This window comes from Cryptomeria japonica, unplaced genomic scaffold, assembly GCF_030272615.1.
Source record: "Cryptomeria japonica unplaced genomic scaffold, Sugi_1.0 HiC_scaffold_20, whole genome shotgun sequence".
Taxonomy (NCBI): Eukaryota; Viridiplantae; Streptophyta; class Pinopsida; order Cupressales; family Cupressaceae; genus Cryptomeria; species Cryptomeria japonica.
This window is the reverse complement of record NW_026728842.1, coordinates 2,039,214-2,057,500: the sequence shown is the minus strand read 5'-3', so window position 1 is coordinate 2,057,500 and position 18,287 is coordinate 2,039,214. Positions and strand designations below refer to the sequence as shown.

At 60.8% G+C, this 18,287-nt stretch overlaps 2 non-coding genes across 2 annotated transcripts; both read right to left on the bottom strand.

The window, feature by feature from the left end:
• Positions 1 to 3,679: 3,679 nt before the first annotated feature.
• LOC131860871 (5S ribosomal RNA) lies at positions 3,680 to 3,798 on the bottom strand. The gene has a single exon (XR_009359954.1). It is a non-coding gene; the product is annotated as a 5S ribosomal RNA (ribosomal RNA).
• A 5,917-nt stretch (positions 3,799 to 9,715) lies between these two features.
• LOC131860870 (5S ribosomal RNA) lies at positions 9,716 to 9,834 on the bottom strand. Its single transcript, XR_009359953.1, has one exon. It is a non-coding gene; the product is annotated as a 5S ribosomal RNA (ribosomal RNA).
• Positions 9,835 to 18,287: the final 8,453 nt, after the last annotated feature.

Here is an 18,287-nt window from a genome sequence, read left to right as displayed (position 1 = left end):
TTTTTTTTGCCTTTTCTGGAAATTAGTGAAGGCAGCGCATCAAAGGTGCGCACCTCGCTGCCCACCACGGTGCGCAACGCCGGTGGGCACCCGGGAGTGCTTCGAAGTGTGCTCCAAGGTGCTGCGTGCACGTTGTCGGAGCCCGGTTTGCCCCGGGTGCGCACCTCGCGTGCACCTTCGTCGGGGTGGGCACCTTGGCTGGGTTTGCCCCGGCTGCGCTCCGAAGCGGGGTTATTGGAGCGCCGCCTCTTTTTTTGTCGGAGCGTTTGGTGGGGTTTCTCGCATTGGCTCTTCCCAGGCCCGGTTGCCACCCTGGCGCGCACGAAGTCGGAAGTAGGGTTAATTGCCCGGGTGCGCACCTTTGCCAGGGTGGGCACCTTACCTGGGCTGTGCACCAGGGCGGGCTCAAGATGGCACCCGCGTTCCGTTTTTTTCACTATCTTTCAAAACGGAAATTTTAAAATCTCCTCTTTTTTTTGCCTTTTCTGGAAATTAGTGAAGGCAGCGCATCAAAGGTGCGCACCTCGCTGCCCACCTTGGTGTGCTCTGAGGTGCGCACCCGGGAGCGCTACGAAGTGTGCTCCAAGGTGCGGCGTGCACGTTGTCGGAGCCCGGTTTGCCCCGGGTGCGCACCTCGCCTGCACCTTGGCCGGGGTGGGCACCCTGGCTGGGTTTGCCCAGGGTGCGCTCCGAAGCGGGGTTACTGGAGCGCCCCCTCTTTTTTTGTCAGAGCGTTTGGTGGGGTTTCTCGCATTGGCTCTTCCCAGGCCCGGTTGTTGGGTGCGCTCCCACCCTGGCGCGCGCGAAGTTGGAAGTTGGGTTAATTGCCCGGGCGCGCACCTTCGCCAGGGTGGGCACCTTGGTGCGCACACCTTGGCTGGGCTGCGCACCAGGGCGGGCTCAAGATGGCACCAGCATTCCCTTTTTCTCACTATCTTTCAAAACGGAAATTTTAAAATCTCGTTTTTTTTTGCCTTTTATGGAAATTAGTGAAGGCATCGCATCAAAGGTGCGCACCTCGCTGCCCACCTTGGTGTGCTCCGAGGTGCCCACCACGGTGCGCTCCGAGGTGCCCACCACGGTGCGCAACGCCGGTGCGAACCCGGGAGCGCCCCGATGTGTGCTCCAAGGTGCGGCGTGCACGAAGCCGGACCCCGGTTTGCCCCGGGTGCGCACCTCGCGTGCACCTTGGTGCGCACACCTTGGCTGGGTTGCGCGGCCTGGTGGGCACCATGGTGCGCACCAAGGAGCGCTCCGAAGTGTGCTCCAAGGTGCGGCGTGCACGAAGTCCTAGCCCGGTTTGCCCCGGGTGCGCACCTTCGCCGCGGTGGGCACCATGGCGTGCACGAAGTCGGAGCCCGGTTTGCCCCGGGTGCGCACCTCGCGTGCACCTTCGCCGGGGTGGGCACCTCGGCTGGGTTGCGCGCCCTGGTGCGCACCAAGGAGCGCTCCGAAGTGTGCTCCAAGGTGCGGCGTGCACGAAGTCGGAGCCCGGTTTGCCCCGGGTGCGCACCTTCGCCGCGGTGGGCACCCTGGTGCGCACCATGGCGTGCACGAAGTCGGAGCCCGGTTTGCCTCGGGTGCGCACCTCGCGTGCACCTTCGGCGGGGTTGCGCGCCCTGGTGCGCACCAAGGAGCGCTCCGAAGTGTGCTCCAAGGTGCGGCGTGCACGAAGTCGGAGCCCGGTTTGCCCCGGGTGCGCACCTCGCGTGCACCTTCGGCGGGGTTGCGCGCCCTGGTGGGCACCATGGTGCGCACCAAGGAGCGCTCCGAAGTGTGCTCCAAGGTGCGGCGTGCACGAAGTCGGAGCCCGGTTTGCCCCGGGTGCGCACCTCGCGTGCACCTTCGCCGCGGTGGGCACCATGGCGTGCACGAAGTCGGAGCCCGGTTTGCCCCGGGTGCGCACCTCGCGTGCACCTTCGCCGGGGTGGGCACCTCGGCTGGGTTGCGCGCCCTGGTGCGCACCAAGGAGCGCTCTGAAGTGTGCTCCAAGGTGCGGCGTGCACGAAGTCGGAGCCCGGTTTGCCCCGGGTGCGCACCTCGCGTGCACCTTCGCCGCGGTGGGCACCATGGCGTGCACGAAGTCGGAGCCCGGTTTGCCCCGGGTGCGCACCCCGCGTGCACCTTCGCCGGGGTGGGCACCTCGGCTGGGTTGCGCGCCCTGGTGCGCACCAAGGAGCGCTCCGAAGTGTGCTCCAAGGTGCGGCGTGCACGAAGTCGGAGCCCGGTTTGCCCCGGGTGCGCACCTCGCGTGCACCTTCGCCGCGGTGGGCACCTTGGCTGGGTTGGGCACCATTGAGCGCTCCGAAGTGTGCTCCAAGGTGCGCACCATGGCCCTCCAAGGTGCGCAGCATGGCGTGCACGAAGTCGGAGCCCGGTTTGCCCCGGGTGCGCACCTCGCGTGCACCTTCGCCAGGGTGGGCACCTCGGTGCGCACACCTTCTCAATGTTTTCTTGCCTTTTCTGGAAATTGGTGAAGGCAGCGCATCAAAGGTGCGCACCTCGGTGTGCTCCGAGGTGCGAACCCGAGAGCGCTCCGAGGTGCCCACGAAGTCGAAAGTCGGGTTAATTGCATTGTTTTCCCCGGGTGCGCTCCGAGGTGCGCAACATCGGTGCGCACCAAGGAGGGCTCCGAAGTGTGCTCCAAGGTGCGCACGATTCGGAGCTCGGTTTGCCCGGGGTGCGCACACCTTGGCTGGGTTGCGCACCCTTTGTGCGCTCCAAGGTGCGCACGAAGTCGGAGCTCGGTTTGCCCCGGGTGCGCACCTTCGCCAGGGTGCGCACCTTGATGCGCACGCCTTGGCTGGGCTGCGCACCTTGGTGGGCGCCATGGTGCGCACCTTTCGTGCGCTCCAAGGTGCGCACGAAGTCGGAGCTCGGTTTGCCCCGGGTGCGCACCTTGGTGGGCGCCATGGTGCACTCCGAGGTGCCCAAGATTGGTGCGCACCAAGGAGCGCTCCGAAGTGCGCTCCAAGGTGCGCAGGTGCGCGCGAAGTCGAAAGTTGGGTTAATTGTCCGGTTTGCCTCGGGTGCGCACCTTGCGTGCACCTTCGCCAGGGTGGGCGCCTTGGTGCGCACACCTTGGCTGGGCTGCGCACCCGGGCGCGCACACCTTGGCACCCGCGTTTCCTTCATTTTAAATTTTTTTTTTTTACAATCTCTCAAGTGGGAAATTCTATAATCTCAACTTTTTTTGCCTTTTCAGGAAACTTTTGAATGGAGCGCATCATTGGTGCGCTCCGAAGTGTGCTCCAAGGTGCGCACCTCTGGTGTGCTCCAAAGCTCTCTCCAGCTGCGTGCACCTGCCCCGGCCGCGCACCCGGCCCCGCCCAGCTTCGCTCACCTGTCCCGGGCGTCTGGTGCGGAACCTTAGAGTAAGAAACATCACCGTGCACCTTGGCCAACGTGCGCGACTCGACCGAGCGCGCACTGGCCGAGGTGCACACCGATTTCACCTGGGTGCGCGCGCAGCACCTCGGGCGCACCGGGGTGCGCGCACAACGCCCGGGTTGCACCGTGGCCTGTGTGCTCGGGGCGCCTCGGGTGCGCGCTCGGTGTCGCCCCCCGCGCGCGCGGTAGTGCGGGCAGCGCACCCCGGCCCGGCCCGGCCCCGACGAGAACGCAAACGGGCAAAAGGTTTATTCAAATAGCATTGCGACGCCCGGCGAAAAACTAAAAAAGGGTGCAACACCGGGACTTCCCGGGAGGTCACCCATCCCAGTACTACTCCGGCCCAAGCGCGCTTAACTGCGGAGTTCTGATGGGATCCGGTGCACTAACGCTGGTATGATCGCACCCGTTATGAGCTTGTCGCAGTGTGTACTTAGCAAACCGCGACCCACGTGCGAATCCACCCCGGCCACCCACCCCCGTCGAGGTGCACACCCTCCCTCGCGAAGTGCGCCCCGTTCGCCAAGTGTGAGCCCTGCCCGGGTGCGCGCACCTTGCTAGGGCGTCGGGTGTGCACCCGGCCCGGCCTACGTGCGTGCACCTGGACGGGGCGTCGTGTGCGTGCAGTGTCCCGTCTGCAACGCGGTGCCCACACACCACCTCGGGCGCAACGACCTGCGCTCACATGTGGGCCGAGTGCACCTTGGTGCATGTTCGGGGCGCCTCGGGTGCACGCTCGATCTTGCCCCGGTGCACCAAGGCGCTCGGTTTGCCCCGGGTGCGCACTTGGTGCAAGGTGGGCACCCAAAATAGGGATCAAGCACCAAAACACAAGTTTCGGGATGCAAAATGGGACCCAAGGACCACAAATGCGTTCCAAGACCCATGATGGGTCCACGAGAACAAAAATGTGTTCCGAGACTTAATAAACAAATATTGGGTTTTAGGAGAAGAAACATGCTCTGATGCCCAAAACGAGAATCGACCCCGAAAAGGCCACAGGCCAAAAGTGGGATGCGAGACAAAAAAAAATGGGACCCGAGGACCAAAATTGGGTTCCCAGGTCGAAGACAGGGCAACCGGACAAGAAACGACCTCTAAGGCTCGAAATGAGTCCCGACGACTAAAACTTGACAAGAAGCACCCATCAGGCACCCAACTCGACACCCATGGGATGCCGACCCACCCGGGCTTCCACCTAGCACACCTTGGCACCCACCCACCCTCGCACCCAACCTCGCACCCAACTTAGCACCTTTGAACCCACATTGGCACTCACCCTGACCCTGGCACCTTGGAACCCACATTGGCACTCACCTTGACCCTGGCACCCACCTTTGCACTCACCTTGGGACCCACCCTGGCTCCCACCTCGGCACCCACCCAGACACCCACCTTGGTTCCTTGGCACCCACCTTGGATCCTTGGCACCCACCCCGACACCCACCTTGGCACGCAACTTGGCTACTTGCCACCCACCTTGGCTCCTTGACGCCCACCCCGACAACCACCCCGTGACCTACCCTGGCTAGGGTTGGTGCACACCCACCCTGGTGCCCACCTTGGCACCCACCCCATGACCCACCTTGGCACGCACCTTAGTACCCACCCCGTTACCCACCCTAGGACCCACCCCGTGACCCACCTTGGCCAGGGTGGGTGCCTTGGTGCGCACAACTTGCCTGGGCTGCACACCAGGGCGGGCTCAAGATGGCACCCGCGTTCCGTTTTTTTCACTATCTTTCAAAACGGAAATTTTAAAATCTCGTTTTTTTTTTTTTTTTGCCTTTTCTGGAAATTAGTGAAGGCAGCGCATCAAAGGTGCGCAATGCTGGTGCGAACCCGGGAGCGCTCCGATGTGTGCTCCAAGGTGCGGCGTGCACGAAGTCCGAGCCCGGCTTGCCCCGGGTGCGCACCTCGCGTGCACCTTCGCCGGGGTGAGCACCTTGGCTGGGTTGCGCGCCCTGGTGCGCACCAAGGAGCGCTCTGAAGTGTGCTCCAAGGTGCGGCGTGCACGAAGTCGGAGCTCGGTTTGCCCCGGGTGTGCACCTCGGGTGCGCACCTCGCGTGCACCTTCGCTGCGGTGGGCACCTTGGCTGGGTTGCGCGCCTTGGTGGGCACCATGCAGTGCACGAAGTCGGAGCCCGGTTTGCCCCGGGCGCGCACCTCCGCCAGGGTGGGCACCTTGGTGCGCACAACTTGCCTGGGCTGCGCACCAGGAAGGGCTCAAGATGGCACCCGCGTTCCGTTTTTTTCACTATCTTTCAGAACGGAAATTTTAAAATATCGTTTTTTTTTGCCTTTTCTGGAAATTAGTGAAGGCAGCGCATCAAAGGTGCGCAACGCTGGTGCGAACCTGGGAGCGCTCCGATGTGTGCTCCAAGGTGCGGCGTGCACGAAGTCGGAGCCCGGTTTGCCCCGGGTGCGCCCTGGTGGGCACCATGGTGCGCACCAAGGAGCGCTCCGAAGTGTGCTCCAAGGTGCGGCCTGCACGAAGTCGGAGCCCGGTTTGCCCCGGGCGTGCACCGCGGGTGGGCACCTTGGTGCGCATGCCTTGCCTGGGCTGCGCACCAGGGCGGGCTCAAGATGGCACCCGCGTTCCGTTTTTTTCACTATCTTTCAAAACGGAAATTTTAAAATCTCATTTTTTTTTGCCTTTTCTGGAAATTAGTGAAGGCAGCGCATCAAAGGTGCGCACCTCGCTGCCCACCACGGTGCGCAACGCCGGTGGGCACCCGGGAGTGCTTCGAAGTGTGCTCCAAGGTGCTGCGTGCACGTTGTCGGAGCCCGGTTTGCCCCGGGTGCGCACCTCGCGTGCACCTTCGTCGGGGTGGGCACCTTGGCTGGGTTTGCCCCGGCTGCGCTCCGAAGCGGGGTTATTGGAGCGCCGCCTCTTTTTTTGTCGGAGCGTTTGGTGGGGTTTCTCGCATTGGCTCTTCCCAGGCCCGGTTGCCACCCTGGCGCGCACGAAGTCGGAAGTAGGGTTAATTGCCCGGGTGCGCACCTTTGCCAGGGTGGGCACCTTACCTGGGCTGTGCACCAGGGCGGGCTCAAGATGGCACCCGCGTTCCGTTTTTTTCACTATCTTTCAAAACGGAAATTTTAAAATCTCCTCTTTTTTTTGCCTTTTCTGGAAATTAGTGAAGGCAGCGCATCAAAGGTGCGCACCTCGCTGCCCACCTTGGTGTGCTCTGAGGTGCGCACCCGGGAGCGCTACGAAGTGTGCTCCAAGGTGCGGCGTGCACGTTGTCGGAGCCCGGTTTGCCCCGGGTGCGCACCTCGCCTGCACCTTGGCCGGGGTGGGCACCCTGGCTGGGTTTGCCCAGGGTGCGCTCCGAAGCGGGGTTACTGGAGCGCCCCCTCTTTTTTTGTCAGAGCGTTTGGTGGGGTTTCTCGCATTGGCTCTTCCCAGGCCCGGTTGTTGGGTGCGCTCCCACCCTGGCGCGCGCGAAGTTGGAAGTTGGGTTAATTGCCCGGGCGCGCACCTTCGCCAGGGTGGGCACCTTGGTGCGCACACCTTGGCTGGGCTGCGCACCAGGGCGGGCTCAAGATGGCACCAGCATTCCCTTTTTCTCACTATCTTTCAAAACGGAAATTTTAAAATCTCGTTTTTTTTTGCCTTTTATGGAAATTAGTGAAGGCATCGCATCAAAGGTGCGCACCTCGCTGCCCACCTTGGTGTGCTCCGAGGTGCCCACCACGGTGCGCTCCGAGGTGCCCACCACGGTGCGCAACGCCGGTGCGAACCCGGGAGCGCCCCGATGTGTGCTCCAAGGTGCGGCGTGCACGAAGCCGGACCCCGGTTTGCCCCGGGTGCGCACCTCGCGTGCACCTTGGTGCGCACACCTTGGCTGGGTTGCGCGGCCTGGTGGGCACCATGGTGCGCACCAAGGAGCGCTCCGAAGTGTGCTCCAAGGTGCGGCGTGCACGAAGTCCTAGCCCGGTTTGCCCCGGGTGCGCACCTTCGCCGCGGTGGGCACCATGGCGTGCACGAAGTCGGAGCCCGGTTTGCCCCGGGTGCGCACCTCGCGTGCACCTTCGCCGGGGTGGGCACCTCGGCTGGGTTGCGCGCCCTGGTGCGCACCAAGGAGCGCTCCGAAGTGTGCTCCAAGGTGCGGCGTGCACGAAGTCGGAGCCCGGTTTGCCCCGGGTGCGCACCTTCGCCGCGGTGGGCACCCTGGTGCGCACCATGGCGTGCACGAAGTCGGAGCCCGGTTTGCCCCGGGTGCGCACCTCGCGTGCACCTTCGGCGGGGTTGCGCGCCCTGGTGCGCACCAAGGAGCGCTCCGAAGTGTGCTCCAAGGTGCGGCGTGCACGAAGTCGGAGCCCGGTTTGCCCCGGGTGCGCACCTCGCGTGCACCTTCGGCGGGGTTGCGCGCCCTGGTGGGCACCATGGTGCGCACCAAGGAGCGCTCCGAAGTGTGCTCCAAGGTGCGGCGTGCACGAAGTCGGAGCCCGGTTTGCCCCGGGTGCGCACCTCGCGTGCACCTTCGCCGCGGTGGGCACCATGGCGTGCACGAAGTCGGAGCCCGGTTTGCCCCGGGTGCGCACCTCGCGTGCACCTTCGCCGGGGTGGGCACCTCGGCTGGGTTGCGCGCCCTGGTGCGCACCAAGGAGCGCTCCGAAGTGTGCTCCAAGGTGCGGCGTGCACGAAGTCGGAGCCCGGTTTGCCCCGGGTGCGCACCTCGCGTGCACCTTCGCCGCGGTGGGCACCATGGCGTGCACGAAGTCGGAGCCCGGTTTGCCCCGGGTGCGCACCCCGCGTGCACCTTCGCCGGGGTGGGCACCTCGGCTGGGTTGCGCGCCCTGGTGCGCACCAAGGAGCGCTCCGAAGTGTGCTCCAAGGTGCGGCGTGCACGAAGTCGGAGCCCGGTTTGCCCCGGGTGCGCACCTCGCGTGCACCTTCGCCGCGGTGGGCACCTTGGCTGGGTTGGGCACCATTGAGCGCTCCGAAGTGTGCTCCAAGGTGCGCACCATGGCCCTCCAAGGTGCGCAGCATGGCGTGCACGAAGTCGGAGCCCGGTTTGCCCCGGGTGCGCACCTCGCGTGCACCTTCGCCAGGGTGGGCACCTCGGTGCGCACACCTTCTCAATGTTTTCTTGCCTTTTCTGGAAATTGGTGAAGGCAGCGCATCAAAGGTGCGCACCTCGGTGTGCTCCGAGGTGCGAACCCGAGAGCGCTCCGAGGTGCCCACGAAGTCGAAAGTCGGGTTAATTGCATTGTTTTCCCCGGGTGCGCTCCGAGGTGCGCAACATCGGTGCGCACCAAGGAGGGCTCCGAAGTGTGCTCCAAGGTGCGCACGATTCGGAGCTCGGTTTGCCCGGGGTGCGCACACCTTGGCTGGGTTGCGCACCCTTTGTGCGCTCCAAGGTGCGCACGAAGTCGGAGCTCGGTTTGCCCCGGGTGCGCACCTTCGCCAGGGTGCGCACCTTGATGCGCACGCCTTGGCTGGGCTGCGCACCTTGGTGGGCGCCATGGTGCGCACCTTTCGTGCGCTCCAAGGTGCGCACGAAGTCGGAGCTCGGTTTGCCCCGGGTGCGCACCTTGGTGGGCGCCATGGTGCACTCCGAGGTGCCCAAGATTGGTGCGCACCAAGGAGCGCTCCGAAGTGCGCTCCAAGGTGCGCAGGTGCGCGCGAAGTCGAAAGTTGGGTTAATTGTCCGGTTTGCCTCGGGTGCGCACCTTGCGTGCACCTTCGCCAGGGTGGGCGCCTTGGTGCGCACACCTTGGCTGGGCTGCGCACCCGGGCGCGCACACCTTGGCACCCGCGTTTCCTTCATTTTAAATTTTTTTTTTTTACAATCTCTCAAGTGGGAAATTCTATAATCTCAACTTTTTTTGCCTTTTCAGGAAACTTTTGAATGGAGCGCATCATTGGTGCGCTCCGAAGTGTGCTCCAAGGTGCGCACCTCTGGTGTGCTCCAAAGCTCTCTCCAGCTGCGTGCACCTGCCCCGGCCGCGCACCCGGCCCCGCCCAGCTTCGCTCACCTGTCCCGGGCGTCTGGTGCGGAACCTTAGAGTAAGAAACATCACCGTGCACCTTGGCCAACGTGCGCGACTCGACCGAGCGCGCACTGGCCGAGGTGCACACCGATTTCACCTGGGTGCGCGCGCAGCACCTCGGGCGCACCGGGGTGCGCGCACAACGCCCGGGTTGCACCGTGGCCTGTGTGCTCGGGGCGCCTCGGGTGCGCGCTCGGTGTCGCCCCCGCGCGCGCGCGGTAGTGCGGGCAGCGCACCCCGGCCCGGCCCGGCCCCGACGAGAACGCAAACGGGCAAAAGGTTTATTCAAATAGCATTGCGACGCCCGGCGAAAAACTAAAAAAGGGTGCAACACCGGGACTTCCCGGGAGGTCACCCATCCCAGTACTACTCCGGCCCAAGCGCGCTTAACTGCGGAGTTCTGATGGGATCCGGTGCACTAACGCTGGTATGATCGCACCCGTTATGAGCTTGTCGCAGTGTGTACTTAGCAAACCGCGACCCACGTGCGAATCCACCCCGGCCACCCACCCCCGTCGAGGTGCACACCCTCCCTCGCGAAGTGCGCCCCGTTCGCCAAGTGTGAGCCCTGCCCGGGTGCGCGCACCTTGCTAGGGCGTCGGGTGTGCACCCGGCCCGGCCTACGTGCGTGCACCTGGACGGGGCGTCGTGTGCGTGCAGTGTCCCGTCTGCAACGCGGTGCCCACACACCACCTCGGGCGCAACGACCTGCGCTCACATGTGGGCCGAGTGCACCTTGGTGCATGTTCGGGGCGCCTCGGGTGCACGCTCGATCTTGCCCCGGTGCACCAAGGCGCTCGGTTTGCCCCGGGTGCGCACTTGGTGCAAGGTGGGCACCCAAAATAGGGATCAAGCACCAAAACACAAGTTTCGGGATGCAAAATGGGACCCAAGGACCACAAATGCGTTCCAAGACCCATGATGGGTCCACGAGAACAAAAATGTGTTCCGAGACTTAATAAACAAATATTGGGTTTTAGGAGAAGAAACATGCTCTGATGCCCAAAACGAGAATCGACCCCGAAAAGGCCACAGGCCAAAAGTGGGATGCGAGACAAAAAAAAATGGGACCCGAGGACCAAAATTGGGTTCCCAGGTCGAAGACAGGGCAACCGGACAAGAAACGACCTCTAAGGCTCGAAATGAGTCCCGACGACTAAAACTTGACAAGAAGCACCCATCAGGCACCCAACTCGACACCCATGGGATGCCGACCCACCCGGGCTTCCACCTAGCACACCTTGGCACCCACCCACCCTCGCACCCAACCTCGCACCCAACTTAGCACCTTTGAACCCACATTGGCACTCACCCTGACCCTGGCACCTTGGAACCCACATTGGCACTCACCTTGACCCTGGCACCCACCTTTGCACTCACCTTGGGACCCACCCTGGCTCCCACCTCGGCACCCACCCAGACACCCACCTTGGTTCCTTGGCACCCACCTTGGATCCTTGGCACCCACCCCGACACCCACCTTGGCACGCAACTTGGCTACTTGCCACCCACCTTGGCTCCTTGACGCCCACCCCGACAACCACCCCGTGACCTACCCTGGCTAGGGTTGGTGCACACCCACCCTGGTGCCCACCTTGGCACCCACCCCATGACCCACCTTGGCACGCACCTTAGTACCCACCCCGTTACCCACCCTAGGACCCACCCCGTGACCCACCTTGGCCAGGGTGGGTGCACCCACCCTGGTGCCCACCTTGGCACCCACCCATCCTAGCACCCAGCCTGTGACCGGGCTTGGAACCCAACCTTGCACCCGTCTTGGCCAGTGTGGGTGCGCACCCATCCTGGCACCCACGTTGTGACACACCCTTTAACCCACGCACCCTAGCAGCCACGTTGGCACCCACCTTGGAACACAACCTAGCAACTTGGCACCCACCCCGTGACCCACCTTGGCATCCACCATAGCAGTCGCCCACTTGGCACCCACCTTGGAACCCAAGTTGGCACCCACCTCGGCACCCACCTTGACACTTGTGGACCCACCTTGCCACTCACCCTAGCATCGACCCATCCTAGCACCCACCCTGGCACCTTTGCACCCTAGCACTCACCCATCCTAGCACCTAACCTGTGACCCACCTTGACACTCACCCTCGCACCCACCTTGGAACCCAACCTAGCACCCACCCACCCTGACACCAACCCTAGCACCTACCCACCCTTGCACCCACCCTGTGACCCATCTTGGCACCCACCCATCCTACCACTCAACCTATCACCCACCTTCTCACCCACCTTGGCATCCACCTTAGCACCCACCCACACTGGCACCTTGGCACCCACCTCGGGCAAGGTGGGTGCACACCCACCCTGACACCCAATTTAGAACCAACCGAGCATGTTACCCACCTTGGCACCCACATTGCAGCCCACCCTAGTACCCACCCTATGACCCACATTGGCATCCACACCCTAGCACCCAGGCACCTCGACACCCGCCTTGACACGCACCCTAGCACTAAACCTGTGACCCACCTTGGAACTCACCCTAGAACCCACCCACCCTGTGAACCACCTTGGCATCCACCTTAGCACCCACCCACCTTGGCACCCACTCTAGCACTCACCCATCCTAACACCCAACTTGTTACCCACCTTGGCACCCGCCCTCGCGTCCACCTTGAAACCCACCCTAGCACCCACCCACGCAGGAGCCCACCTTGGCACCCAACCTAACACCCACGCATCCTGGCACCCAACTTGTGACCCACCTTGGAACCCACCCTAGTACCCACCTTTGAACCCACTATATCACCAACCCACCTTGGCACCCACCCTATGACCCTCTTTGGAATCCACCCTAGCACGCACCCACCCTGGCACCCACCATGGAGCGCACCCTAGCACCCACCCACCTCGGCACGCACCTCAACACCCACCTTGGTGTGCGCACTGCGCCAACCTCTCAAAGACCCTATGTGGTGCGCTCCAAAGTGTACACCTTTGGTGCGCTCCAAGGTGCGCACCTTTGGTGCACACCGAGGTGCACACCAAAGTGTGCACCGAGGTGAGCACCAAAGTGCACTCCAAGGTGCACACCAAGGCGTGCACCTTTGGTGCGGTCAATGCAAACGAATTCGGAAGTTGGGGTCGATGTCCTAATCGCTGCTGCAGACTACACGTATGAGAATCGGACAAATAGCTTTATATAGGGGAGGTGTTGCGTTTGATGGGTCGACTCCCCTGGTTGTGTGCACTGCACCAACTTCAAAGACCCTGTCTTGTTTAAGAAGTCAAAAGTTGGGGTGGATGTCCTAATCATTGCTGCAGTCTACGCATGTATGAGAATCAGACAAATAGCTTATATAGGGGAGGTGTTGCATTCGGTGGGTTGACTCCCCTGGTTGTGCGCACTGCGCCAACCTCAAAGACCCCGCATAGCAGAAGAAGTCGGAAGTCGGATTTTGGTGAGCACCAAGGCGTGCACCTTTGGTGCGGTCAACGCAGACGAATTCAGAAGTTGGGGTGGATGTCCTAATCGTTGTTGCAGGCTACACATGTATGAGAATCAGACAAATAGCTTATATAGGGGAGGTGTTGGGTTTGATGGGTCAACTCCCTTGGTTGTGCGCATTACGCCAACCTCAAAGACCTTGTTTTCGTTAAGAAGTCAAAAGTTGGGGTCAATGTCCTAATGGCTCCTGTAGGCTACACATGTATGAGAATCGGACAAATAGCTTATATAGGGGAGGTGTTGGGTTTGATGGGTCGACTCCCCTGGTTGTGCGCATTACGTCAACCTCAAAGACCTTGTTTTCGTTAAGAAGTCAAAAGTTGGGGTCGATGTCCTAATTGCTCCTGTAGACTACACATGTATGAGAATCAGACAAATAGCTTATATAGGGGAGGTGTTGGGTTTGATGGGTTGACTCCCCTAGTTGTTCGCATTACACCAACCTCAAAGACCTTGTTTTCGTTTAGAAGCCGAAAGTTGGGGTCGATGTCCTAATTGCTCCTGCAGGCTACGCATGTATGAGAATCAGACAAATAGCTTATATAGGGGAGGTGTTGGGTTTGATGGGTCGACTCCCCTGGTTGTGCGCATTGCGCCAACCTCAAAGACCCTGCATTGCGGATGAAGTCGAAAGTCAGAGTTTGGTGTGCTACAAGGTGTGGTCGAAGGTGCTCACCTAGGTGTGCACCTTTGGAGCGCAGGAAAAGTGCCCTCCAAAAGTGCGCACCTTTGGAGTGCACAAAAGTGCCCTCCAAAAGTGCGCACCTTTGGAGCGCACAAAAGTGCCCTCCAAAAAGTGCCCTCCAAAAGTGCGCACCTTTGGAGCGCACAAAAGTGCCCTCCAAAAAGTGCCCTCCAAAAGTGCGCACCTTTGGAGTGCAGAAAAGTGCCCTCCAAAAAGTGCCCTCCAAAAGTGTGCACCTTTGGAGTGCACAAAAGTGCCCTCCAAAAGTGCGCACCTTTGGAGCGCAGAAAAGTGCCCTCCAAAAAGTGCCCTCCAAAAGTGCGCACCTTTGGAGCGCAGAAAAGTGCCCTCCAAAAAGTGCCCTCCAAAAGTGCGCACCTTTGGAGCGCAGAAAAGTGCCCTCCAAAAAGTGCCCTCCAAAAGTGCGCACCTTTGGAGCGCAGAAAAGTGCCCTCCAAAAAGTGCCCTCCAAAAGTGCGCACCTTTGGAGCGCACAAAAGTGCCCTCCAAAAAGTGCCCTCCAAAAGTGCGCACCTTTGGAGCGCACAAAAGTGCCCTCCAAAAGTGCGCACCTTTGGAGCGCACAAAAGTGCCCTCCAAAAGTGCGCACTTTTGGTGCGCACCAAGGCGCTGGTTCGGTCGTTGCAGGCGAGTTCGGAAGTTGGGGTCGATGTCCTGAGCGGAGGTGCAAACTACACAGGTGTCGGAATCGGACAAATAGCTTATATAGGGGAGGTGTATGCTTCGATGGGTCGACTCCCCAGGTTGAGCGCACCGCGCCAACCTCAAAGACCCTACGGTATGGATGAAGTCGGAAGTTGGGTCCGATGACCGATTCGATTAGTAGGTATGCTCATGAGGTCGGAATTTGGGTCCGATGACCTGCCATGTGCAGGAAGGCGAATGTTGGCACTGTGCGTTGCAAGGTGCACACCAAGGTGCTGGTGCGGTCTTTTTAGTCGAGTTCGGAAGTTGGGGTCGATGTCCTGATCGGAGGTGCAAGCTACACAGGTGTGGGAATCGGACAAATAGCTTATATAGGGGAGGTGTATGCTTCGTTGGGTCGACTCCCCGGGTTGAGCGCACCGCGCCAACCTCAAAGACCCTACGGTATGGATGAAGTCGGAAGTTGGGTCCGATGACCGATTCGATATGTAGGCATACTCGCGAGGTCGGAATTTGGGTCCGATGACCTGCCATGTGCAGGAAGGCGAATGTTGGCACTGTGCGTTGCAAGGTGCGCACCAAGGCGCTGGTTCGGTCGTTGCAGGCGAGTTCGGAAGTTGGGGTCGATGTCCTGATCGGAGGTGCAAACTACACAGGTGTGGGAATCGGACAAATAGCTTATATAGGGGAGGTGTATGCTTCGTTGGGTCGACTCCCCGGGTTGAGCGCACCGCGCCAACCTCAAAGACCCTACGGTATGGATGAAGTCGGAAGTTGTGTCCGATGACCGATTCGATATGTAGGCATACTCGCGAGGTCGGAATTTGGGTCCGATGACCTGCCATGTGCAGGAAGGCGAATGTTGGGACTGTGCGTCGCAAGGTGCGCACCAAGGCGCTGGTGCCGTCGTTGCAGTCGAGTTCGGAAGTTGGGGTCGATGTCCTGGTCAGAGGTGCAAACTACACAGGTGTGGGAATCGGACAAATAGCTTATATAGGGGAGGTGTATGCTTCGATGGGTCGACTCCCCGGGTTGAGCGCACCGCGCCAACCTCAAAGACCCTACAGTATGGATGAAGTCGGAAGTTGGGTCCGATGACCGATTCGATACGTAGGCATATTGGCGAGGTCTGAATTTGTGTCCGATGACCTGCCATGCGCAGGAAGGCGGAATTTGGGTCCGATGACCGAGTTGATGGCGTGCCATGCGCAGAAAGGCGGAATTTGGGTCCGATGACCGAGTTGATGTTGATGGCCCGCCATGCACAGGAAGGCGGAATTTGGGTCCGATGACCGATTTGAAGGCGTGCCATGCGCAGAAAGGCGGAGTTTGGGTCCGATGACCGAGTTGATATTGATGGCCCGCCATGCGCAGGAAGGCGGAATTTGGGTCCGATGACCTGACATACGCATGGAGTCCGACTCGGGGGCCGATGTTCGATTCGATGACTTGCATTGTGGGTAAAGTCGGAAGTTGTGGTCTTTGACCCGATTCGATGACCAGACTTCGGCTGCTTGAGAATCGGACAAATAACTTATATAGGGGAGGTAGTGTTCTCGAGCATCCTCCCCCCGTGCCCGTTTATGTCGATTGATGCTGGTGCTCGACTGGTTGGAGCGCTCGGATGCAAAAATCTTGCACCAGGATTTATCGATTGTGATGGACACGGCAAGTCTCCTGATTGCTATGCAGGAGCTCATCGTGAATCTCTATGCGGCCTTGGTATGGACTCGACCTGCGGAATGGTTCGGCAATGGTAGTCGCTCCAACACGTCCTTGCAATGGCCACAGAGGTGATTCGACTAGAGCTCCAGTCTAGCTTTTGGGTTGCTTGGCGGACTGGTATAGCCGCGATCGAGTTCCGGCCATGAACGTTTTAGATAGCTCTTGGGCTTTCTGGGACGGAAGTCGGAAGTTTGGGCTGTTGTCCGATTTGATGACCATTCTTCGGATGTGTGAGAATCGGACAAATAACTTATATAGGGGACTGTGTTGTCTCACGCAGCCCCCTCCGTGCCCCTCTATCTCGACCGATGTTGGTGCTTGAAAGGGTTGGGATCGCTCGGATTTATAAACGTGCACCACCATTTGTCGAGTGTGAGGGACGCGGCAGGTCTCCTAAATGCTATACGGGCGCTCTCTGAGAATCTCTATCCGGCCTCGACACAGACTAGTCTTGCTGAATGGTTTGGCACTGGTAGTCGATCCAACACGTCGTTGTTGTGGCCGCCTAGGCGATTCGATTCGAGCCCCCGTCTAGCTTTTGGGTTGCTTGGCGGATTTTGCCCTATCCGCAAGTGAGCTCGGTCCCTAAACGTTCGAGAAACCCGATTGCTATGCGCCGACTCTCTTTCTTGCGAGCCTCCATCTAGCTTTTGGGTCTCTACGAAACGGAAGTCGGAATCTGGGACCGTTGTTTGATTCGACGAGGCAGACTACGGTTGTGCGAGAATCGGACAAATAACTTATATAGGGGAGGTGTTGACTGGAGCATTCTCCCCCGTGCCCCTCTAACTCGACCAATGCTGGCGCTCGAACGGTGGTAGCGCTCGGATTTTCGTTGAGCGCCAGCATTGGTCGATTTAGAGGGGCATGCGAGATTCCCGAATGCTATGCGAGGGCTCTAACGGAAATGTCTATTGGTTTCGGTATGGATGCAATTGCGAGTGGTTCGGCAAAGGTAGTCGTTCCGATGCGTCCATGTCGTGGCCAAATCGATAATTCGATTTGAGCCCTCGTATAGCATTTGGGTCTCTCGATGTGATTCCGCATTCCAGTCCCTTTGGGCACTGCTTGAGCCGCATCCCAGGGGGTTCCCTTCCCAATAATCTGCCTCGCAACCCGATTGCTATGCGGTGAGGCTCCTCGGCCGCCTCGGAACTATCTGTGTATCAGACGCATCGCGGGATAAGGGGTTGGCAACGGTAGTCGCCCCAAGCGCGTCCGATGCTTGGACCATTCCGAGGCGGCCCTGAAGCCTCTTCCGTCTAGCCGTTGGGTCCTTCTCGCCGCATCCCTTGCCTCGCACCCCGATTGCTATGCGGTGAGGCTCCTCGGCCGCCTTGGAACTATCTGTGTATCAGACGCATCGCGGGATAAGGGGTTGTCACTGGTAGTCGCCCCAAGCGCGTCCGATGCTTGGACCATTCCGAGGCGGCCCTGAAGCCTCTTCCGTCTAGCCGTTGGGTCCTTCTCGCCGCATCCCTCGACTCGCACCCCGATTGCTATGCGGTGAGGCTCCTCGGCCGCCTTGGAACTATCTGTGTATCGGACGCGTCGCGGGATAAGGGGTTGTCACTGGTAGTCGCCCCAAGCGCGTCCGATGCTTGGACCATTCCGAGGCGGCCCTGAAGCCTCTTCCGTCTAGCCGTTGGGTCCTTCTCGCCGCATCCCTCGCCTCGCACCCCGATTGCTATGCGGTGAGGCTCCTCGGCCGCCTTGGAACTATCTGTGTATCGGACGCGTCGCGGGATAAGGGGTTGTCACTGGTAGTCGCCCCAAGCGCGTGCGATGCATGGACCATTCCCAGGCGGCCCTGAAGCCTCTTCCGTCTAGCCGTTGGGTCCTTCTCGCCGCATCCCTCGCCTCGCACCCCGATTGCTATGCGGTGAGGCTCCTCGGCCGCCTTGGAACTATCTGTGTATCGGACGCGTCGCGGGATAAGGGGTTGTCACTGGTAGTCGCCCCAAGCGCGTCCGATGCTTGGACCATTCCGAGGCGGCCCTGAAGCCTCTTCCGTCTAGCCGTTGGGTCCTTCTCGCCGCATCCCTCGCCTCGCACCCCGATTGCTATGCGGTGAGGCTCCTCGGCCGCCTTGGAACTATCTGTGTATCGGACGCGTCGCGGGATAAGGGGTTGTCACTGGTAGTCGCCCCAAGCGCGTCCGATGCTTGGACCATTCCGAGGCGGCCCTGAAGCCTCTTCCGTCTAGCCGTTGGGTCCTTCTCGCCGCATCCCTCGCCTCGCACCCCGATTGCTATGCGGTGAGGCTCCTCGGCCGCCTTGGAACTATCTGTGTATCGGACGCGTCGCGGGATAAGGGGTTGTCACTGGTAGTCGCCCCAA